The sequence below is a fragment of the Sus scrofa genome, chromosome 16 (genome assembly GCF_054392235.1).
Source record: "Sus scrofa isolate SSC_HxYL_T2T_F1_AM1 chromosome 16, Sscrofa_HxYL_maternal_Yorkshire_Landrace_v2.0, whole genome shotgun sequence".
Lineage (NCBI taxonomy): Eukaryota > Metazoa > Chordata > Mammalia > Artiodactyla > Suidae > Sus > Sus scrofa.
The window spans coordinates 66362955-66388105 of NC_139398.1; the positions used below are offsets into that span (position 1 = coordinate 66362955).

General features: G+C 39.8%; 1 protein-coding gene across 5 annotated transcripts in view; it reads right to left on the reverse strand.

The window, feature by feature from the left end:
* The window catches only part of DOCK2 (dedicator of cytokinesis 2), a 425062-nt gene extending 408427 nt beyond the window's left edge, over window positions 1–16635 (reverse strand). The window contains exons 1-3 of one of the 5 annotated variants that reach the window (XM_085001780.1): window positions 16409–16554; window positions 13422–13497; window positions 3514–3651 (exon numbers count right to left, since the gene is read on the reverse strand). The gene's annotated coding sequence lies outside the window, so the exon portion shown is untranslated. Of the gene's footprint in view, window positions 1–3513; window positions 3652–13421; window positions 13498–16408 lie in introns of all 5 variants that reach the window. The other 4 variants (XM_085001778.1, XM_085001781.1, XM_085001779.1 and 1 more) reach the window with 4 other exon arrangements.
* Window positions 16636–25151: the final 8516 nt, after the last annotated feature.

A 25151-nucleotide genomic window follows, 5' to 3' on the forward strand; every position in this document is an offset into this window, starting at 1 on the left:
TCCTTAAATTTTAGAGTCGACTCGCTCTCAGAGTTGGCTGAAATTCTCCAAGGAAAGTGCTGGCAAATATTGATATCAATCCAGGAACATAAGATTTTAGTAAGCATTTTCATTGTTCAGAAGGCATTTGTAAAATTCTATGAAATATTCTCTTGGTGACTGTCTTTTAGCACACCACTTATTATATTGCTGGAAGTGGAATTGCTGAATGGAAGCCCCTCAACTGCACAGTTAAATGGATTTGAAACTTAAAAATTACTTTTACACTTGCACTGAGGTCTGAAAACACTGTTGGAATTGTAGTTTGAACCTGGAAAATAGGTTCATTGAAATTTTTATAAGAACGGAGATTTCACTATTTTGTTTTAACTTTTGATTGCACAGAAAGTTTTTTTAAGCTGTTTGACATTCCTTGTGATTTCAACATTAATTGTCATCAAAATTACTTGATCATGGTGTTCTGCACATAACTATTGTTTTGCTTTGTAATTTTGATTGAATCCATTAAGTAACATTATGAAGAATGCAGCAAAATCTAATTTCCAAAGTCATCCAATATTTAGCAATAATGGTTGAGAGCTGTTCTTCTTAAGAGAAATTTCAATTTTGATCCTGAGCTCAGAAAGTCACAGATAACTTATTACTACTAAGCCATCAAACTGCTATGTAGTTGATAGAGCAAGTCAGAACACTTTTATTTTTGACAAAATATTTTATTCTTGACAAAACAGACAATGGCTAAGTTCAAAAGAGATAATGACTACCTTCTACAGATGCGTTCAATAACACAAAATAGATTCAAATATTTTCCACTAATGCCTTCTGATAAATATTACAACCAATTAGCATGGGCTTTAAACAATTTACCTTTTCACAAGCCTTATAAATTTGTTCAAAAAAACCTGCCTCTGCTCCACACGTATTTTTATTTTCAACATTTAATGGATTCCACTCCAGGTTGCATTGATTTTGTGTTTCCTAATTTTCTTTTCTTTTCTTCTCTTTTTGTCTTTTTAGGGCCGCACTTGCAGCACATGGAGGTTCCCAGGCTAGGAGTTGAATCGGAGCTACAGCTGCCAGCCTACACCACAGCTGACGGCAACGTTGGATCCCTCACCCACTGAGCAAGGCCAGGGATTGAACCCCGAAACCTCATGGTTACTGGTCAGATTCGTTGCTGCTGCGCAACAACAGGAACTCCTGTTTCCTCATTTTCTCTGAAAACATTTTTGAACATAGTTTTCTCACATGGGCTATTCACAGGAGCTAATTCTTCACTCACTTCAAACTCAACACTGAGTTGCCAAATAAACAAAAACTGAGCTGTATTGGTAACACCAGTCAACTTGTCACGAGCCGAGGAAAACCACTAGAAATCATCTGCCATGGTTTTAAACTGATTATTGATGTTGCTCCTGATGTCCTCAACTCTTCAAGCAATGACCGTCACAAATAGGCTAATAGTTTAAACTTTGTTTTCTCTGAACACGTTTCATCTGCTGACACACTCAAAATAATTTAATCAAGTCACCATCGATAAATGTCTTTCCTTGTGTGGTAAATAGATGAGCTACCTGGACACTTTGGTTGCAGTTTCATTTTCATTTTTTATTTTTAATGGAGGAATTATACTATTATGAGATATTCTGCTTTAAAATTTCTATTTTTTTCTGGCCATTCCTTTCTTGTAGTTGGGAATTTTTTGATGAGGGCGTGTTTACTCTCTTATACATATTATCTTAGGACAGTTGTAGTATCACTATATAACAAACATAATGCTTTCCTGTCTAATTCTATAACAAAATAGTCCACACTCCACTGTGCCTTAAAAGCATGACATTTGGACTTCATTATTCCCTCCTTTTATTTATTTTGACATGATGGCTATTGTACTGGTAATTAAAATTAAATTAAAAAGTGTTGCTGTACAGTGCTATGCATGGCACCTGAAACACTGGCATTATAAGCACTTCCCTGAGATTTGTAGGTTGCTGAACAGCGCTGCGAAGCAATGAGAACACCACAGACAATCTTCGTTGTAAGTACTCAACTCTGCCACCGTAGCCTGAAAGCCACTATAGGTGATATGTAAATGAATGAGCATGGCTGTCTGTAGTCCAATAAAACTTTATTCATTTATGGACAATGAAATTTGTATTTCATATAATTTTTTACCTGTTATGAAATATTATCCTTCTTAGATTTCTTCTTAATGTTTTAAAAATGTAAAAACTATTCTTAGCTCATAGCCCATACAAAAACAGGAGGTAGGTCAAATTTGGCCAACGAACCACAGTTTGTCAGCCCTTGCTATACACAATTTTATCATCTTCATGAAAGCATGGGGATGTGGTCTAAAAGATGCTTGTTTTTTCACCCTCAGCTTCTGATATACATGCAGACAAGTTCATAACCACAGTCTGATAAAGTATTTAGTAGGGAACCAAAGGCAGGTAGTAACGCGAGAAGGTATATGAGGCTGAGGCTTGAGGAATAGTGAAGATCCCTCCCCTCATTCAGCTTGAGACAAAGGAATCTGTTTTTGTTTTGATTTTTAAATAATGTTAAAGTAACACATTATCAGTATACGGAGTTGAAAAACTGTAGTTGAAGAAGATAAAGTTTAAAAAGTTATTTGAGTGAAGGTTAATTAACTTCTTAATGGAATGGTTTCTAAAATACAAATCTTTAAGCTTCATACTGATTAGAATGTGGCATCTATATTTCTGAAATATAGGCACTTATGATAATGATTCTATGGCATCATGGAAACATTTTGGCAAGAGAGATTGATGGTCAAATATAAAACTCTGACTAAAACCAGTTAAAGAATTTTCGGTTACCTTGGTCACACAATCTTATCAAAGACCATCTGTCAGCTATCTGGCGATTAGGCAGTGCAGCACTGATGACGGATTTCGTGATTGTGGATCAAGGACTTCTCTGGTCAAGACCCCTCCTGAGGTCCAGACCCATGTATCCAACTGCCTCCGGACCTCCCCCCAACCACCTTACATTAATGTCTCCATTTCCAAAACCAAGCTCATCACCATAGCCACACCCCAGACCTGTTCCTCTTCTGATTGTTTCTATCCTATGAAACAGGAGACAGTACCAGACTCTCTGGTTGTAACTGATATGCTAGAATCCCAGCTCCATCACTTACCTAGCATGTAGTTCAAAGCAAGCAACTTAACCTTTCTAAGCCTCAGTTTCTTGAAGAAAAAAGTTTCAAACATTTATGGAGCACTTATTGCAGGCTAATCCCTGATTTAACACTTTACATGCATCATCTCATTTAATCCTCAATGTAGCCCTTTGAGTGGGTTTCATTATGATCCCCATTTTCACTAATATGTAAACAGAGTCTAAAGGGGTGAGACTCCTTTTTATAGCTGTCAACCATTCTGACTGTATGAGTGGTTCTATCACCCTCCACTTGACCCTCCTTTTGACTGAAAATGATCATCTCAGAAGCAGCTCTTGGATATACCGCCTCCTCCGCACCACTACCTTGTAAAAATCCTCCTCATTTGAAACTTGGACATCAGCTCTCTGCCTCTAGTCTTGCATCCTTCCAATCTCTTCATCACTTTACTTCCAGGATACTCTGCCCAAGCAATTGTGGCCTCCTCCAACTCCCAAAATAAGCTAGAAAAGGTAGACAAAGCAAGGTTTTGGTAACTTGGGAGATTTCACTACCTTTGTAAAATCAAGGAATCCCCATTAAAGAGCCATGTTAAGCCTCAAGTGCAGATCAAAGAACTCCATCTCGACCCATGTTTAAAGAAATCACAGAAATCTCTCTCCATAAGGCACAGCAGAAGGGGAAGATTTCCTTTTCTTTGCTTTATTTAGGGCGGCACCTGCAGCATATGGAAGTTCTCAGGCTAAGGGTCAAATTGGGAACTACAGCTGCCAGCCTACACCACAGCCCCAGCAATGCCAGATCTGAGCTGTGTCTGTGACCTACACTACAGCTCAGAGCAACACTGGATACTTCACCTATTGAGCACAAGGCCAAGGATTGAACCCACATCCTCATGGATCCTAGTCAGGTTCATTACCGCTGAGCCACAATGGGAACTCCCAGAAGGACAAGTTTTTATTGCCCATATTTCTCAAAATCACAGTTAGTAGATGCAAACTATTACATTTAGAATGGAGAAGCAATGAGGTCCTAGTGTACAGCACAGGGAACTATATGCAATCTCTTGGGATAACATGATGGAAGATAACATGAGAAAAGAATATAAATACATGTATGACTATGTCACTTTGCTGTAAAGCAGAAATTGGCACAATACCATAAATCAACTATACTTTAAAAAAAAGAATTACAGATTAAGGTCTGAAATTTTTTTATAATCCACTACTATAGCTGTAATGATGATTAAGTATTGAAATACAAGTTGCCAAAAAGGTCACTGTCTTGTGCCCTACTATTCCTGCCTTGGGAAGCCTTCAATGGGCACCACTGGGGTCACTATGGTGCCTGCCAACTTGTCCCTTGAAGTTGAAGAGGATGAGCCCCCATCCCTAGGTATCTCCCTGACTCTAAGTCCGAAGGCATCTGGACCCAGGGCAGCGAGATGTCTGCCTGGAGGTAGCACTAGAATGTCAGTAGGTCAATGTCAAGGGTCTCCTCGCCCACCCTCCACTGGTGTCCGCCACGTGGAGGCCTTTGGGAACTGCAGCCTCTACAGTATAATTCAACATTTTATCTTCCTGTGTTACTTAAAACAGCCATGGCAAATAGCTTCTATGAGCATATTCTAAACAGTTTAAATAGTCTGAAGCTAAAACTTGTACTTCCCTCACTTTTACTTAGTGGAGGAAAGTCTAGGTCCCTATCAAGACCAGAAAGTCTCTAGGTAAGAAGGACAGAAGTGCTCAAAGTAGCTATACTAAAGAAAGCAACACCACCAGCAAACAACAAAGACAATCTTAAGACAAGGAGGCATCCGAATAAAGCTGCCTTAACAGTAAAGTCTCTAAAAGTGAATGTGGGACTAGGAGTCAGAGATAAGGGAGGATCAACAGTTTTCCTGCTTGGAGCTCTCTTGTGGCACAGTGGGTTAAGGATCTGGCATTTTACACCGTACTGTGTATATGTTATTCCTATCCTCCCACCTCTTCCCTCCCCACCCCACCCCCACGGTTTCCTCCATGGTAACCATAAGATTGCTTTTGAAATTTGTGAGTTTGTTTTTGTCTTATAAATAAGTTCTTTTGTACTGTATAAAATAGATGATTAACAAGAACCTACTATACAGCTCAGGGGAATCCACTCAATAGTTCGTAATAACCTATGTGGGAAAAAGGAATGGATTCACTTTGCTGTACACCTGAAACTAATACAACACTATAAGTCAACTATACTCCAATAAAATTTCAAAGAAAAGAAGGATCCAGTGTTGTCACTGAAGCGGCCTGGGTCACTACTATGGTGCATGTTTGATCCTGGCCTGGGAACATCCACATCTTGCAGGCACAGACCAAAAAAAAAAAAAAAAAAAAGAAAAGAAAAAAGCCTTTCCTGATTAATAATAGAGTTCACTCTATTCCATTAAATGTTAATACCCTCAAGCCGCACTTCTAATTACCACTCCACAGGGCTGCCAGAGGTATCCGCCTAAACTGTAAGACCAAGACGGCAAAGCCCTAGTCAACATCTCTCAGTGCATCCTCCACACCCTTTCGGACCCTAGCTAACTCCTACGAACATCACAGAGACCCCTCCTGCTCAGATGCTAGTTCTCCTCCACAGTTGCATTTCCGCCTCCTCTGCACTGCCCCACACACACCCACAGTCACTCTGTACCACATGACACCATATGATAGAGGTGGTATCTTGCCACAAGGTACTGTTTGAAGTCTCCTTAAACTTCTACAAGTTCACACATCTCTGTGTGCTCTTATTCTTCCTCCTCTGCCACCCCTCCCTTCCTCACCAGGCTAAGCTGCTCTGGAAAGACATCCTTGGTCACCAGCTGTCACCTCCTAACTTCTCTTCTGGGTTAGACAGCCCTCCTGGGTACCTACAGCAGCCCATTCTCATGAACTTACTCTTTAGCTGTCTATTCTGTCCAGAAGCTCTAGGCGAAGCTGCCAAAACTCGTACAGTGTGTACAACGACATCGACCCTGTTCCTTGTTCTTGTCTGATTGGCACTGACCGACTCCTCACCTAGAGGCAACCATATCCAACAGAGATCCAGCCCCGGTGGTCCAAAGGCCAAATCTGGAGGATGATCCATTTGTTTAACAACCACAGTTTATTCTCACAGGGTTTAATTTCTTTAAAAATTGCCATCAATTAACAATCTAAGGGATTTCACCTAAACTTCTAGGTTTTCTTCAAAATAAATGTGCAGATCTGGCAATTCAGGTCTGCATTTCCATGAGGCAGAGATCAGCTGGCAGTAACTTCAGTAGCTGTTCCTCAGCCAGAGCGTGCTCTCTAGTTTGCCACAGTCCCCAGAACTCCCTCTTCTACCCCAATACAAAGGCCACGGCTCAACTGCCATTTGTCATTAGATTTACACTATTATCTTTACTAAAGCAAAGGCAAAAATTAAAAAAAAAACACAACGACTTGAGCTTGTGTTTCATCAAAAGGGTGAAAATAAGAGAGATTGAGAGGAACTATGCTTCAGGAAGCAATGGGAGGGGGTATATATGTATACAGATGTGAACAATTGTCCTAGATGATGGTCTATGTCAAAAGAGTACCTAAGCTGCCAGAATAAAATGAACCCAGTTTTCTTCACTCATTTAAGATGCCTGCCTAGTCCCTGTAGACATTTAAGCTGTGACCCCCAGTGGATGTATTGAAAATGAAGGTGTCTAACATTTTGGGGCCAATAAGGAGGCTTTGTATTGGGTGAGAGCAAACTAATCCACTCAGGTCCTCTTGTTTCACAAAGTATAAGTGGTAGATGTTCTTGGAGAAAGCAAATTGCTAGAGCAAAGTGTGCCTCTTGAACAACCTTGATCTTGATGAAATCAAGAACACAGCAAACACATGGCCTCACAGGAGACAACTGATTCCTCATAAGCACTTGTGTTTTGTCAAAAAGGCTCCAGCAATTTGGGTGTATCTCTTCCCTAAGAATTCCAGTGCACATCTGCCCCCTGTGCTGCAATTGTTGACCTACCCTCTACCCACGCCTAGAGGTTGAGTGCTCCTTTACTCCACAAACATTTATCAAGAGCCCTTCTTGTGAAAAATGGTGTGACAGGCACTGGGGATATATTCTGGTGAATGACACATAGACCAGATTCCTTCTCTCATGGATCTTGTAGCCTACCGGGGAAGGCAGAAAATCAACAGGTTCTCTCTAAGGTTTAATAAAGGAGAGAAAACAGAGAAATGATATAAAGAGTGCCTTGGGGGAGGGGTGTAGAAAAGGGGAGCCAGAGGGAAGGGCTCCCTGAGGAGGTAATATTTAAGAAAGAACACTTGGGAAAATAGTGTTCCAGGAAGAAGTAAATTCAAATATAAAAGTCCTGAGGGAAGAACAAGCTTAGAGCATCCAAGAAACTTAAAAAAAAAAAAAAAAAAAAAAAAAAAAAAAAAAAGGAGCAGTTTTATGGCTGTTAATGACTATGTGGTAGAGGATAACTTTGGAAATTAGGGGGGAACTAGATGGTGTAGGACCTTGAAGACCATCGTAAGGAATTTGAATTTTACTCCAAGTGGACTGGGAAGTAAGAAAGAGACAAGCAGCCCCTGGCTATCAGAGCAGGCCTGGCACTCACAGCTAGGCTGTGGGGTTCTCCTGTTGAACAGCAACAATTTCTCAGAACATTAACACCAGACAAGGCTAATTTGTGGCACTGATGGATCAAAACAAAACCAAAACCACTCTGCAAACATGCTGAAACACATAAAAACATGAACATAGCATAACTCACAAAAAATGACCAGATATCTTCCTATCATGACTACTATGAGTGTCTGCTCCTTTTTTTTTAATCAATTTCAACTTTAGCTTCATTCTAATCTTCCATCCTTTTCAATAATATTTATTAATATATAAAATCATAAAATACTATACGGAATCACCAACACAAGCCCAGATCCTATAACAAAGTCCCTTCTAACACCCTCTTACGGAGACGCTCCATGACCCTCACGTATGGTCATAAGCACTAAACTCAACTCGTTCTGCCGTAGGCATGTTGCCAGTAGTCTTTTGACAGAGGACACTGACAAAAGTCACCAGAGAATTTTAAGTGGGAGGTGACAGAATTTTTTACAAAATTTATTCTCATTGGAAAATAAACTTTATAGGTCAAAAATAGAAGCAACAAGACCCGTTCAAGGCTGTTTCAGAATCCAGAGAAAATGAAAGTACACTGGGTCAAAGTGGTGGGGTAAAGCAGTCAAATCCAAGATATATTTCAGAGGAGGTGTCAGCAGGACTTGCTTATAAAGTGGATGGGTGCATAGATAGACATAAGTAGACAGCCAAAGCTAGAGATATGAAATACTTACCAAAACAAGTTGGAAACCTATTTCTTATCACATAAAGTTCTAGTTGTCTTTGCAGCTCTATAAATTTAGCAGGGATGCAAGCTCCTTCTTCCTTGCTATTCCACTATCTCTCAGGTTTATAAGTATTTAGTGCATGATCCAAGATGGCTTACTACCACACTCCCATGCCAGCCAGCAGGGAGACAGGGGAAGAAGAGGGCATAACTGGGAAGTAGACACACTGCTTCTGCTTACATTCCTCCGGCCAATACCTGATTCCATGGCCTTATTAAATTGCAAGGAAATTTAGGAAATTTCCAGGCTTTATTCTGCATGGACATATATGTCCAACTAAATGGTCTATTACTGTGGAAGAATGGGGAAATGCCCATTGAGACAGTGGAGAGGAAAGACAAAACTTGGTTGGAGTCAGTTAAGGAGGGAATGTAAAATATATAAAATAAGGAAATAGAACAGTGAGGATAAGCAATTCTTTTAAAGCATTTTACTGGAAAGAAGAGGGGATAAATAGAGTGGTAGATGGAGGAGACCATAGAATGAAGACGTTAAAAGAGAATGATGATGGAAATGTGCCTTTCAAATCTCTTACTGTGAAGAACATAACTGACTATGGTCCTGGGTGATGTGTTCTGAAAATCTTTCCTCCACAATCATACCAAGACTACACTTCCATGGGCTGCTCCGCGCCAGTGACCAGGAATGGCAGCAAGGACAAGGTAGGCAAATCCCTCCATGACACAGGACTCCTCTGACCAGCAACTATGGCCTAAGGACTCCTCCACGGCACTGCCGAAACTTTCTTGGAGGGGCAGTTCAAGGTCCAAGACCTTTCTTTGTCCCTCCCTCCTTCCTTCTTCCCCTCTCACCTTATAGGGGTCAAATCTACACCATGAGCTAATGGCTCTTCCAACCTTCTTCCCATCTTCTCTCACAGGTGGTTTGTGAGGAAAATGTTCCCATACATATTTTTCACATCTAGTTCTGTCTTAGAATTTGCTTCTTGGAAGACCTGAACTGATGCAAGAGTAGATGTTAAAGCATGTTTGTAACTTGATGGGAAAGACCCAGGCATGAGGAGTCAAAGCGATCATACTTAAGGGAGAGGGAAAGAAGGAAGGAATCATGTCTTTAGATGGTGGTACACAGTCACTTGAAAAAAAAGGGGACTGCAGAAGACAGGAGTACAGGTTCTGATTAATAGGTAAATGTGACAGAAGGAAACAGAAGTAGTTCTTTTCTCTGTTGATTGTTTCAGCATACCATGGGAGGGGTAGTATGAGGTGGGTGACAGCTGGATTCTGGAATCAGCCTGATTGGGTTCAAAGGCAAATTTCTTCAAGTACCAGCTGTGTGACTCTTTCTCAGTTCCCTCATCTTGAAGATGGAGCTATTTTGTAGCATCTCCTTTAAAGAGTTGAGAGAACTACATAAGTTTATACTTGAGTGCATGTCGAGCATTAGTATGTAGCACATAACCATGAAACAAATACTAATTATTGTTTTCTCAATAAAATATAAAGGTCATCAGCTGAGATTAAGGAGGAGAAGAGGTAAAGGAGAGCGAAGTGAAAGTGATCTTGAAGAATTGAAAATAAGCACTTGCTGGTCATAAAATGAAAGTGAGAGAGTCAAGATGATTGGGTGGTTTTCTTTTGCGACATTAAGCTATTTGGGCACAGACATAAATTAGACCAGTGATTCACCACTCTGACTGCTATTAGAATCACCTGGGGGAGGAGGAGTCCAGTAGGCTTTTTTTTTTTTTTTTTTTGCTTTTCAGAGCCACATCCCACAGCATATGGAAGTTCCCAGGCTGGGGGTCTAATCGGAACTACAGTTGCTGGCCTACGCCAGAGCCATAGCAACTCAGGATCCAAGCTGTATCTGTACCTATACCACAGCTCAAGTCAACGCTGGATCCTTAACTCACTGAGCAAGGCCAGAGATCAAACCCATGTCCTCATGGATACAAGTCGGGCTCGCTACCACTGAGCCACGATGAGAACTCCCCAGAAGACTGTTAAAGATACCCAAGTGATTCTAATGTGCAGCCACAGCAGAGAAGTACTGGAGTCAAGGGAGAGTTTAACTTAAACTGAGTGTGGTTTAACCAAGGTTTGGGGTTTTTCCAGGGGAATTCAGAGGAGGAGAGATTAAGAGAGGGATTAATTATGGATAACAGAATCTAAGTTAGTTATGGGAAAAAATTAAAGACTTTCATGATGGAGAGTTAAAAAAACGTTACGAGTCTAGGGCCTGGAGTTCCCACTGGAGTAGAAGTGTTGTGTGGGAGGGACTTTGCAGCAGACATAGCTCATGATCTTGTAGCTTTACCCCAAATGCCAAATGTACTCACTACCCTCAAATGTTCTACTATATAAACAATGACACAAAATTTAATTAAAGTACATTGTGAGAATTATTCTCTTTTTGATGACTCTTTTTCAAAGTTCAGCCTAAGAAGTTATTATTTGAATCCAAATGACCTAGAGTACTTTTGTTCTAAAAGAATAACTGTGCTGGGAGTTCAGTTATGGAGAACTGAATCCACTCTAACTAATCTATGTAGGAAGTCAAGTGTTACAGAGTATTAAGTGGATCACAAAATTGATTGGAGAGCTGGAGCAACAGATGCTGGATTTCCAGGAATAACTACCTACCAAAGCTACACTGTGGAACTGGTTTTAACAAATATTTACAGTCACCATGGATGATACCCTCCTTCTATGGTAAATAAGCAAGAAAAAGAACCAAGAAAACCATCAATAAGAGAGGTATTAATATAAACCAATGCAATCTTAAATCATTTGTATGCTATACTTGAGAGAGAAAAGTGCTAATAAATACTGGAAACTTTATTTTACTGTACAAGGTATCTACAAAGTCAAGAAACTTGTAATCAACTTAGTTATTGGTTACTTTGCCAAATATCATGCTCAATATCTTTATCATCTTGATACCTTTTCAGGCGAGGTACCTCTAAATTTAAGCCAATAGGTTCAATTATTAATCTAAAAAAAGTACAGTAAATATTATTTTCCCTAGCAAGTTAGCAATTATACCCATTGCTTTACATTTAGAATATTTTATCTGAAGTTTTATGGAACATATTATTTTAAAATGTAACTAATCCACTGCTTAAACATACATTTAGGAGTTCCCATTGTAGTTTAGTGGGTTAAGGACCTGATGTTATCTCTGAGGATGCAGGTTCAATCCCTGGCCTGACTCAGTTGGTTAAGGATCTGGTGTTGCCACAAGCTGTGGTGTAGGCTGCAGATGCAACTCAGATCCCGTGTTGCCTTGGCTGTGGCTTACGCCTCAACTGAAGCGCCCAGTAGACCCTTAGCCTGTGAACTTCCATGTGTTACAGATGTAAAAACAAAACAAAACAAAAAACCAATATAAGTTTATCATATGTCCCCCAATTTTGTGGACAGTCTGCATAGTAAAAACAGCTCAGACCACTCTCTCCTCTTTAACGCCCAGAACCAAAATGAAGTTATTTTTCAGAGAGAGAGATTCACAATCAGAATCGAGAGGAAATGTAAATAACAGATTATTCAGGGTAAAGAAACCATTGTTACCAGCTAGGAAAAACACACTATTTCAAAGGGCTGTTCACCTAGAATAAGTCACTTTTTTTAGGTTTTAAATTCACCATTCTTTTTCTCTTTTGAGTTATTCTTTTCCTGTGCTTCTTTTTAAGACTCTTTGTTGACTTTTTCTTGACTTTTTTTGCATAAGGCATCTCTCGAGGCTCACAGGAAGTACTGTTATTAAAAAGAATACTAGATGTGGGGGCAAAATGTCTCGGTCTAAGACTGGATTCTAAAAGAAAATTACCTTGCCTTACATTTACATACATTTCGAATTGATATTGGTGGCGATAGGGATCAAGATTTATTTTTTTCCCCATGTTGTGCAAACTGAGCCAGCATTATTTTTCAAAAAGACTACCCTTCCCCTCTGCATTTATCAACATTCTTTGGTCACCAATCAGATGAGCAAATGTGGACTTTTAGTCCCCTTTTTTGATATATGTCTCTATGTTTGCATTTATATCACACTGAATTAATTATAACAGGCCTCTCTATCTGTTAGTATAAGTTATCCACCTTCTTCAAGATTTTCTTGGGTATTTTTTGGCTTTCTGTATTTCCATATAAATTTTAGAATCAACTTGTCATGTTTCAGAAAAAAAAATAGCTTGCAAGAAATTTTATTGGAATTGTATTGAATCTTTAGACCAATTTGGAGGGAAGTGATGTCTTTATTATGAGATAGTCCACCATGTATTTAGATATTTATCTCCATGACATTTTATAATTTTCAGAATAGAGGTCTTTTACATCTTTCTGTTGACTTTATTCCTAGGCATATAACAAAACTTAAGCTACTGTAAATAGCATAATTTAAAATTTTTCATTTCTATTTGTTTTTACCTGGAATAATTGGTTTTTAAAAACTGATTCAGTATCCAATTTTAATACTTCATCTACAAAGTATTTTAGACTTTACACATACTGTCATATCATCTGCAAATAATGACATTTTAAGACTTCTAATTTTAACATAATTTCAGACTTACCAAAATGTTTCAAGAATATAAAACAAAAAAATCTGTAGACTCTTTTCCCAAGATCCTACAAATGTTAACAGTTAACATTTGCTTAATCACTCCCGTTTCAATGTATAGAAGTTTTTCTGAATCATTTGAGGCACAGACATGACACCCTTTGCCCCTAAATTACCACTGGGCAGTTCTTGAAAACCAATGGCAGCACAGTGATCAAATTCAAGAAAATAATCCTGACAAAAACACTACCAGCTAATCAAAGCTCACACTCAAATTTTTCCAATTGTCCTACTGATGTTTTCTATTGCAAAAGAAAATTCCATTCACAAGCTGTATTCACCTGTGACATGTCTCTTCACCTCCTTTCCTCAGCATCAATTCCTCCACCTGTACTTGCAACTCCTGATCTTGGCATTCTGAAGAGTATGGGCCAGTTATTGAAGAGAATCTCCATTAACAGTTTGGTGCTGGTTCCAAATTTCCCAAACCAGAAATCTTATTTGGGTCAAAAGTTGTGGTATTTACCCAACAGCAAATCACTCCAACCGCCCCGTGGGTAGTTGAAAAAAAAAAAAAAAAAAGTCATGGTAAGGGGTTGAGGGAAGATGGCGAAGTGGCTCCTGAATCTGATTAGGGGATTCTTTCAGACCCATGACCCCACCTGGGCAGATATCCAGAGCATCTTCAGTGTACTCCTAACAGGGGAAGAAAAGCCTGCAATCTTTGCAAAAGCCAGAGAGGAAGCAGACAAAATGAGTAGAGTCCTCATGCTATTTCAGACCTGGGAAACAAGTGGTCCCAGATAATGAACCCAACTGGGACCAGTGAGACAACGGAGAAGGGGGTGAAAGTCAGAGGCTCACCGATTAGACAAATATGATCCTATAGGGAATCCAGGCAGCAGGAAAGAATTAAGATAAAGGAAATCATTCAGGAGCCAATGGAAAGCCCTTCTTTGGTAACTCTAGAGCCTCAGGAAACGCATCTGAATCTACAATCACTGACCCTGAGTCATCAGAAGGGAATGCAATCTTGAGGTCATATGTCACTTCCCAAAGTGCCCTGGCGTTAGGTGTAAACCTCTGAAACTGGAAGTAGAACCAAATACCCCTACCTGTCAAGGGTGCCTACTGGGTGTTTAATAACTGAGGAGGCAAGCCCACCTACTGGCTGTTGTCCTCTAATGTTCACCAGTTGGCACAGGAATCTGGACTAACCACCCTGGAGACTCTCAAACCCAGTGAGTGACCGCTGCCCCCACCAGGGGATAGCAAGCCAAAGAAACAAGGACCCAATCAGTGCGCCATATATAAACAAGAAGGACACTGGAAGGGATAATGCCCTCACTGCTTCCAAAGGGGGATGGAAATGGCAGATCCCAGCCACTGCCCTCGAAGGCAGAAGTCCAAATAGATGAAGAATGACAGGCTGGGGAAAGCCTGTCAAATTCTGAGTCGACACAAGGGCCGTTTACTCCAACTTAGGTGTCCCAACCAAGGGATAAATTAAAGAGAAATGCATTTGAACTCAGATATGGGAGACCCACTCCCCAAGCCCAAGAGAAGGATATCTTAACCTGCTTGAAAAGAAAATCAAATATGCCCTGCAGGAAGGAGAAATCATGAAAGCTCTCAATTCACATGGTAACCAGGTGCTGCCCACACCCACTAGCCTTCCCCTCCCCCACCCCACTTCCAACCAGGGGACTGGGTCTACTCAAAACCCTGGAAAGCGTACAGCCCACAAGATACCCTGGTAACTGCTGTCATTGTACTGAGTCTCCCCCGTCCCCCCTCCCCACCCCCTATTAGGACACATTATCCCTTGCAAAATGAGGGCCTTATATGTCAAATGTATACTTCCCATCTCCGGAATTAAAATGTACCTCCCCACTGTCGCCCGAGTGGCAAACAACCTTCTATAATATGACCAGAGATATTCAGGAGGGATGGAACTTCTGTGATTGTTGGATCTATCATGCCCAACCTGAAAGAGGAAAGGTCCACCCGACAGATTTAAGAGGAACCCCAATAACCAAGGAGGAATCACTAAATACCATCCTCCTCCCAGCAGCGATATAACTGTAAACAAGTTGAAGCCGCAGCTGTCCCACTTGTAACACTTATGGACCCAAAACACCAACAATATGGGACTCAGGCAGACCAATAAGGGAAAACACGGCTGAGTGGTACCTGGGTGTCCCAGCAGGACCCTAGATACATTTACATGGATGGAAATTCAGAGCACCGACACTTCCAGGGCTCAAGCCAATGACACAAGGCCAGTGTGCTTACAGAGGATATATGTTTTTGGGTAAGCCACCAACTCAACAAAGGGCTGGGCATCCCAATGCTTAGACAGCACCAAGGTGAGGGGCTAGGTTACTATAACAATTGTGGGTCCAGATCCAAACTTAGAGTTTATAATCAGACCATTACTCACCTATAGGAATAAACCACAATATCCCCAACGAGCCACAGAACTACAAATCACAGGAGTCACTAAACTCATAGGGGTGCTAGGGACCCTGGCTGGAAAAACTGTGTAACACTGCATAACTATAAACTGTATTAACACTGCCTCTATAATAAAGGTAACAGTCACAGTGGTGACAGTGGCCAATGAGACTGGCCTTGACTTCAAACTATTAGAAAAAATTTGACATGTGAAGCAGACCAGATAAATCGCATACCAAAATCTGTTGACTCACTAGCCAGTATAGTCCTAGACAACGGAATTGCCCTGGATTATCTGACCTGGGAGGGGGTCTGTGCACTGGCCAATATCTCATGTGGCTTTTACAGCAACTAAAGCGGCCTAATTAGAGAAAAGGGCAGACAGGCTTCTGGAGAAAGCAACTCGTCAAACTGAAGCCAGCCAGCCTCATCTGGCCGAGCAAGTGCCAAGAGGGGTAAAACAGGCTCTTTCCAGTGTCACTTGGTTTCTGCCTTCCTGGGCCCCTTAATATTCCCTTGCTAGTATTTCGGCCATGCACCTTAAATAGTCTGCAAAAGGTTAGAATCTATCAAACTCCAAGCGGTGCTTACTCAGGGACGCCAACAGTCGGGGCTGTGGCGTGGTGACGATGGAACACATCTGAAGGCGGCTGGGGTGCGTGAGGTTCTGCTCCTCTACCGGGGATTATGGCAGACACCCAAACTCAGCAGGGGGCAGTTACAGACGCTGGACTGTGGCTTAGTGCCCCTTAAAAATGAGGAGCCGAGGAGGGATTCGTCACTGGCAAACCCCACCCGGGTCCCGGGGGAAAATACGACGGAATCTAGGTGGTCTAACCTCTTCTTTGGGGCTTAGTCTAGTATCACTTGCCTGTAGGCGGCAGTGTGCCGATGCCTGGCCTTGCAACCTAGCACATAGGATTAGAGTTCCCGGGGCAAACCCGCGGCTCGGACCCTTGAGCTCCCCGAGCTGCAGCAGAAGCGCGGCGCACAGACACCTCGAGTCAAGATGGCGATGGGCGTGCCGCGTGCCGCGTGCAGAGACACTGCGCCCGGCGCTGCGGGCTGAGGTCGTGGGCGCAGAACCTCTGCGCACGCGAGAACTCCCGGGACCGAGCCCGCGAAGCCTTCCCGCCGAGGGCCATTGAGGAGAGCAAGTGCCCCGGGCTGGTGGCGTACTCTCCGTTCACCAAAGAAGAAAATGTGCTTTCCTTCTGAACCGAACTCAGTCACATTCTTTTGGCCGGAACGCCACCAGGTAGGAGGACCCTTGTTGGGGCCTGACTGGAGAGGGTTCGTAGCTTTACTGACGACGTTAATGCTGGGTTTTGACGAGGGTGATGTCTTTTAATGTTTCCATTGTAGGACTAGCTTTCCTGGTGTAATTATTATGGGTTTGTGGAGAGATACTAGAAGACTATGTAAATTTTCTTTACTCATCATACTTTTAGCCCAAGGTTTTAGCCTCCTTCTTTTGCAGGTTCTTTCCCAAATCAATTATTAGTATGATAATTGCCAAATAAGAGATTTTAAAATTCGGTCATTCTTTGTACATTTATTAAATGGGATTCTACTGTGAGGAAAAGCTTTCCCTTCATCATTTCCTCATTCACATATTTATTAATTTATTTAAAACGTATGGACTTGGGAGTTCCCGTCTGGCTCAGCGGTTAATGATCCTGACTAGGATCCATGAAGACACCGGTTCCATCCCTGGCCTTGTTCAGTGGGTTAAGGATACAGGCCTTGCCCTGAGCTGTGGTGTAGGTCACAGACACGACTTGCATCTGGCGTGGCTGTGGCTTTGGTGTGACCTGGTAGCTGTAGCTCTGCTTAGACCCTGGCCTGGGAACCTCCATAGGTCTGGTGCAGCCCTAAAAAGCAAACAAACAAACAAAAACCAAAAAAGCGTTATGGGCTCAGAGTTTCTTAATTTACTGAGTATGTTATAAACCGTAACTATTATTTATTTAGATGCTTGGATAATCCTGGATTTGGACAGTGGGAGCCACTTTGAACTGGCTCCCATGTCATTTTGACATGCCCCCCATCATTCTTTGAGCACTTTCTTACTTTTTTGGACAAAACATTTAGGGTTTATCTCATTCATTCTCAACCTAACCTTGAAAGTAACCAGATCTCAAAGAAATGGTTCATTCAGTGGAGAATAATACTAAGAAACCAAGATCTGGATGCCAAATGTGCAAGATGTGCTCATTGCTACTGAGATGCTGGTGCCTCCAGGGCTCAGCAGATAGAGCTAGGAAATATACGTACACATACTTCTATGTAAGTATGTGTATCTGTATGTCTCTGTATATCTGTATGTGTATGTGGATATATGTGTGGGCATATGTACTTGTGTATCTGGATATTTCATTTTTAAAATCTATCTCCCCAAATCCGTGAGTTTATATTGATAACTCCAATTCCACTTCAACTCCACAGGGTTCATTTTGACCCTTCCTCTTCATTAATTCAGCCTCTCCCCGCCCCATTCATTTTTACTCCTTTGTCCAAAAGGGAGAAATCTGGCTCTGGTTATCCTCAAGTATTCAGTTATTTTTTTCAATCCTTTATTCCTTTTGCCCAAGTTTCCTCAGTCATCTTTTGTTGGATTCCTCAAGGAAGGTTCATGGGAATAAAAATACCTAAATTTTAGCATGTTTAAAACTGTCTTCCTGAAGCTTTATGCCTAAAGGATAGATTTAATGAAAATAAAACCCTTGGTTCACACTTTTTTCTCTTAGAGTTAAAAAAAAAACTGAATAATTAATGCTTTCTTCTGAATGCTCTTTTGGGGAAGTCTGTAGGCAGCATAATTCCCTCGCCTCTGTAAGTTATTTGATATTTTCTGCTTGAGTACTAAAGGATTTTTCTTTATTTATAAAATCTAATAGTTTTGAGTGTTCTAGATCAATTTTCCCAGTTTAGGGTGTTGTGCTATACTTCAATTTTGGGGAGGGGAGAGCTTCAGGTTAATGATGTAGTCTTGTTTTGCTTTTTTCACATAATAGTTTTCCATAGCTTTAGTCTATTTATGTCATCAAAATCCACAATGTTTTTAATACGGTTTCTAGTCTAAGGGGGCCCCCTTCTGTCAGTGCAGTGAGTATAGTCTTTAATAAATAACTTTTGTTGTCAGAGATGGGGGAGTCGAGAGAAAGTTCTGAATCCACTGATTATGGTTCTTTTGTCTTTTAACCTTTTGCTTCTTTTCCCCTCGCTTTCCAATCAACAAAGGGGGCCCTTTCCTTTTTTTATGATGGAAATTACATAATAATTTCTATTTTTGGAATTAATAAACTTTTTGTCTCATTAGAGCCATTGTAGGTTTACATAAAAATAGAGCAGAGAACACAGTTTGCATTTACCTGTTCCCCCCCCATGCCAGTTTCCCCTATTTTAAAACTTTGCATTAGTGTGATACCTTTGTTACAACTGATGGATCAATATTGATACCTTATTATTAAATTTTCTATAGTTTATATTAGAGATTACTCTGTGTTATACAGTTCTATGTTTGTTTTTTAGTAGCCACGCCTGTGGCACATACAAATTCCCAGGCCAGGGATTGAATCCAAGCTGCAGCTGCAACCTATGCTGCAGCTGTGGCAATGCAGGATCCTTTAATCTATTGCACCTGTGTTATACAGTTCTGTGGGTTTTGACAAATGCATGTCAGATACCTACCTACTACAGCAGCGTCATATAGAATAGTTTCACCGTCTACATAGTCCTCCTTTCCACCATCCGTGGTCCTCCTTCAAACCCCTAGCAACCACTGATTTTTTTTCCCTTAATTTTAACATTTCCAGAATCTTAGACAGATGAAATCATACAGAATGTAGCCTGTTAAGACAGCTTCTTTTTTCGTTGTATTTGCATGTATTAATATCTGCTGCTTGAGGGTTAGCCTTGTAGTTTAGCATGCATCTAGGGGCTGACTGTCATCCTTCTGCAGACAGGGGAAGCCTGTGGACACCTCCTCGGCCCATTCCCTCTAGTTCACTCCAAGTCACTAGTATCTCCCTGGAAGGAGCCTGTACATACAATGGGTGGCACAGCTGTTGCTGCTACCAACCAAGGGATGGGTGCCTAGAATGTCTGGCTCTGATAGCCAATGGGGCTTGCATTCACAAGTGCCACAGGACTGCAGCGAACAAGGAAGTAGTTACTAACAAGCACAGGAGCACAGCAATATACCCAGTCCCAGTGCAGAGGGGAGCAGGCAAGAAAAAAGCCCTTTTCCTGGTTTCTCCTTGGAAGGGTGCTAACTGCATACTTTCCCAGTTGCTGCCTGAGGATCTGGCTTCCAGTCAGCGTCTAGGTGCTGACTGCCATCCTTTCCTTTGGGAAACTGACAGGCCCTGACACACCCTCAGCTTAGTATGGCTTTGGGAGCCACTCAGAACAGGCTCTCTTATTAGGTACATATATGTTTAGAATTGTTTTACCGTCTCGATTGATTGACATTTTTATCATTTTACAGTGTCCTCAGATATGTAGTAATCAAGTTTCTCACCAAGGTCAGGTATCTCACTGTGGTTTTGATTTAAATTTCCCTTGTAATTAAAGATGCTCATGTAGAGCATCTTTTTTTTCAATTACCTGTTGGCCATCTGTTATGTCTTCCTTAGAAAAATGTCTATTCAGATTTTCTGCCCATTTTTAAATCAGATTGTTTGTTTGTTTTTGCTATTGAATTGTATGAGTTCTTTATATATTTTGGATATTAGCTCCTTATCAGACATATGATTTGCAAATATTTTCTCCCATTCAGTAGGGTGCCTTTTCACTTTGTTGATGGTTATATTTTCAGTGCAGAAGCTTTTTACTGTGATGTAGTGCCATTTGTTTATTTTTGCTTTTTGGTGTCAGATGTTCGTCATCACCAAGACCTGTGTCAAGGAGGTTACTCCCTATGTTTTCTTCTAGGATTTTTATGGTTTCAGATCTTAAATACAAGTCTTTAATTCACTTGGAGTTAATTTCTTTGTATGGCTTAAGACAGTGGTCCAGTTTCATTCTTTTGCATGTGGCTGTCCAATTTTCCCAACAGTACGTATTGAAGAGTCCTTTCTTCTTGACTCTTTTGTCAGTAATTAAGTGACCATCTATTCATGGTTATATTTCTGGGCTCTCTATTCCGTTCCATTGATTTATGCCAATACCATGCTGTTTTGATTACCATTACTTTGCAATATTTTTTGAAATCAGGAAATATGATACCTCCAGCGTTTTTTCTTTCTCAAGTTTTCTGTGTTTATTCAGGGTCTTTTGTGGTTCCCTACAGTTTGGAGAATTGTTTTTTCCTCTGTTTCTGTGAAAAATGCCATTGGTATTTTGATAGCGATTGTACTGAATCTGTAGATTGCTTCGGGTAGTATGGACATTTTAACAATGTTAATTCTACCCATCCATGAGCAGGAAGTATCCTTTCATTTGTGTCTTCTTCAAATTCTTTCATTAGTGTCTTGTATTTTCAATATATAGATCTTTCACCTCCTTGGTTACATTTATTTCTGGGCATTTCAGTTCTTTTTGATGCAATTGTAAATGGAACTATTTTCTTAATTGCTCTTCCTGATAGTTCATTGTTCGTATTGAGAAACAACAGATTTTTGTATACTGATTTGTTGTGCCCTGCAACTTTGCTGGATTTGTTTATTCAAACTTTTTTTTTTTTGAGTCTTTAGGGTTTTCTATGTATAATATTATATCATCTGCAAGTAGTAACAGTTTTACTTCTTCCTTTCCAATTTGAATGCATTTTATTTCTTCTTCCTGACTAATTGCTTTGGCTAGGAATTCCAATACTATGTTAAATAAAAGTGGGCATCCTTGTCTTGCTTCTGATCTTAGAGGAAAAGCTTTTAGCTTTTCACTCTTGAGTATATTAGTTGTGAACTTGTCATATATGGCCTTTATTATGATAAGATATATTCCTTCTATACCTAGCTTTTTGAGCATTTTAAATCATGAAAGATATTGACTTTTGTTAAATGACTTTCAGCATCTATTGAGATGATCATAACATTTTTATCCTTCATTTTGCTTATATGGTGTATCATAGTGACCAATTTGCAGATGTAGACCATTCTTGCATTCCTGGAATAAATCCCACTTAATCATTTTGTATGTTCCTTATAATGTATTGAATTCCTTTTGCTAAAATTTTGCTGAGGGTTTTTGCATCTGTGTCTATCAAGGATATTGGCCTACCTTTTTTTTTTTTTTTTTTTTTCAAATATACTCTTGCCCCTTTCTCTTTCCTCTTTCTAAGATTCCTATTAGGCATATGCTGCTAGGTTTGACAGTGTCCAGTAGGTACCTTAAGCCCTGTTCATTTTTCTTCATTCTCCTCTTTTCTGTTCTTTAGCCTAAATAATCCCAATTGGGCAAATCTCCTGTTAAATCCCTAATCACTTGTTATTGTACTCTTCGACTGCAGAGTTTCTATTTGGTTCCTTCTAAATAATGTCTCTTTGTTGATTCTCTATGCATGGCTTTACTTTCATGGTTTCCATTAGCTCTTTGAGGATATTTTAAATTGTTGGTTTAAAGTTCTTGTCTAGCAAGTCTAACATCTGGACTTCCTCCTGGACAGTTTATTCATTTCTTTTTTTTTTTATGTCTGGGTCATACTTTGTTTTCTGCATGTTTTGTAATTTTTTTGTTGAAAATTGAACACTTTGAGAATTATAATGTTGCTGCTTATTGTTGTTATTGCCCCAATTTGTAATGAGTCTTCTTAACTAATTTTGTAAGGTCTGTGTTCCTTGTTTTGTTTGGCCACTGAAATCTCCATCCCACTAGCTTAGTGATCAGCTGGTAATTTATCAGAGATTTCCCGAAATGCCAAGATTTAGCTGATTTTCCTTGATTAATTGCTCACCTTGTTGCTATAAACTCTTGATTAGTTTCCTGAATCTAAAAAATTTGGTTCTGATAATCCTTGCCAGTTTACTGGCTAATTCCATGGAGGGACAGGCTCTTGGCATTTACTATCAATAATTCTTCTTGGAAATCACCTACTGTTTTGTTTTTATCTAAGAAAAAGAAAGGAAATTCTGTCTACTTCTACAATGTGTGTGTGTATGTGGGGGGTTGGGGGGGGGAATAAACCCTGAAATTTAAATGATTCCTGGTGAGAAAAAGAAGAAACAGTGATAGAAGCTAGATTTCCTTAAATATACCTTCTCTTGTAGATTTTACTTTGGATCCACATATTTTACAAAATTCTAAAAAAAATTCAAGTATTAAAGGATTACTTAAACTATTCTCAGAGTCATAAACCTGCCAAGGTCTAACATTTACATGGAAAAGTTGAGATCTTCATTCAAATAGTTTATCTACAGATACTAGAATAGTAACTATTATGCTGAATTATATAGTATTGAGACATAACATAGGTTAATCACCTAGCAAATCAATAAACTTAGCTCTCTTCCACCAGTACCTTACTTGAGAAGAGAAAACATAATTATTTTGCCATCTTTGTTCTAGCCTCATACACAGGGCTATGTCTAATCAGTGAAAACTGAATAAATCAAAGCTATGATTATAAACTTATAACCACAAGGCCACTTTTTGAATAATGATGAGGGAAAGAAATTCCTACTAAAGTAAAAGTCATGTTAGTCTTATATTTTCCTTGTAAAGCTTTGATAAACAAAATAATCCTTTTTGATTACATAAACATACATGAACACTTGTCTTGACCCCAACATGGACAACCCAGTTACCTGAATAAAAGTGCTCATCAAAATTGAAATACCTCCCACTCCTATTTTCTGTTACCCCTACCACTAATCCATGTATAGCAGATACATCCCCTTCTTCCAGAGTACCACATCCTATTTTGCCTATAACTTGACCCCTTTGCATCTTTGAACTGTATCTTAGCTGCTCTACATTCCCACTGCCATTGGCTCAGTGCACATCTGTATTTCCTCCTTGGACTGCCAAATGGCCAAACTAGTCTCTTCTGTCTGCATTCTTATCTTTTCCTAAATCCATTTTCCACTATGCCTTCAGAGTATTTTTACTGAAAATAAATTGAATAATTTATTCAATCCTTTAAATTTGTTCAGTAATTTAACATATTTTGTTAAATTTTTGCTTATATTGATTTGCTTTATATCAATTATTCCATTGCTTCTCATCTTTTAGTGTGATTTTTCAAAATATATTCCTAAAAGACTCAAGACTCACTAGAATTGCTTCATTCCCTAAAGGTGATAAGGCAGAAACTAGATGGATAAGGTTCTCTTGTCATCCCTATCCTTCGGCCTTCAATCACAGTTGCTCAGTTTGTTCATAGGTCTTTCTAAGTGTCTTTTGCAAGAAAAGATTTCCCTAGCTGGAGCTCTTCATGATTTTGCTCCAAACTCTCTCTTCAGATTCAGTTTACTGTTACTGCTCTTCACAAGCCCTATAAGTCATTTCAAAATCTTCAGTTTTCTGAAATTAGAGATGTTGTTTCATACCTTTATTTGTTGAACAGCTATTTCTTCTACCTGTAATGCTATTCTCTGTGCCTTAGGAAACCCCTGAAGCAATCTCAGCTTAAAAATGATGAAAATATAAAAAGCCCCCAGAGGTAGTTTCTTGTTTCCTTCTCTGTTCCTATAGCACTCTGTACATGCTATTACAACCTCTACCGCTCTTTACTTTTTTCATCTTTTACTAACACTTGTGACCCTTGGACAAATACCATAACCTTTTTAAGTCCCTAATTTCCTTACCTGAAAATAAAGATCAGCAAGGTATAATACCTAGCTCACAGAGATGCTGGGAGGGTTAAATGTCATAATACATGAAAGGGCTCAAAAGAGTGCTTGGCACATTAGATTTATTCAAATGTTAGATATAACTATTATAAGTAGTAATGCCACCACTATCACTGCTAATCTATGTAGGTCTATTAAACTGTGAGCTCTGAAGGCTTATTTTGCACCACTAGCAACAAACTCATGATAAAAACTCAATATTGGAAGGAATTGATCTATATTCTATATGTGCAAGGAATATGGTCATTCATTTGTTATTACCTTCAGGTTAAAGTTATTTGTTCTCTAGTGCTTTAGCTACTTTTTATAAGAGATACTATTTACTATAAAATTTCTAATTTCCTTAGAGTATGCTTTCTGTAGCAAATTACAGAGTTTAAAAGTTTAACCAATACTGTGGTTAAGTATATCAACTTGGCTGACTTAAGAAACCTAGATATGTGGTCAAAGATCATTCCAGATGTTTCTGTAAGTGTTTTTGGGTGAGATTAACATTTACATCTGTTAACTTTGGGCAAAGAAGATTTCCCTTCAGAATGTGAGTGGGCCTGGGCATGCAGTTAGTTGAAGCCCTGGATAAAACAAGACTGAGCTCCCCGAAGCTAGGGAAACCTCTGTAGCACATAGCTTTTGGACTTGAACGCTGACATCAGTTTTCTTTTGGTCAATAGCCTGCCAGCCCACTCTGTAGATTTTGGACTGGTCAGCCTCCATATTCATTTAAGGAAATTCCTTAAAATAAATTTCTTTTCTCCCTCTCTCTACTAATACACCCATTTAATGTAAACATGAAATTAAGTTATAGACCAGGCTATAATC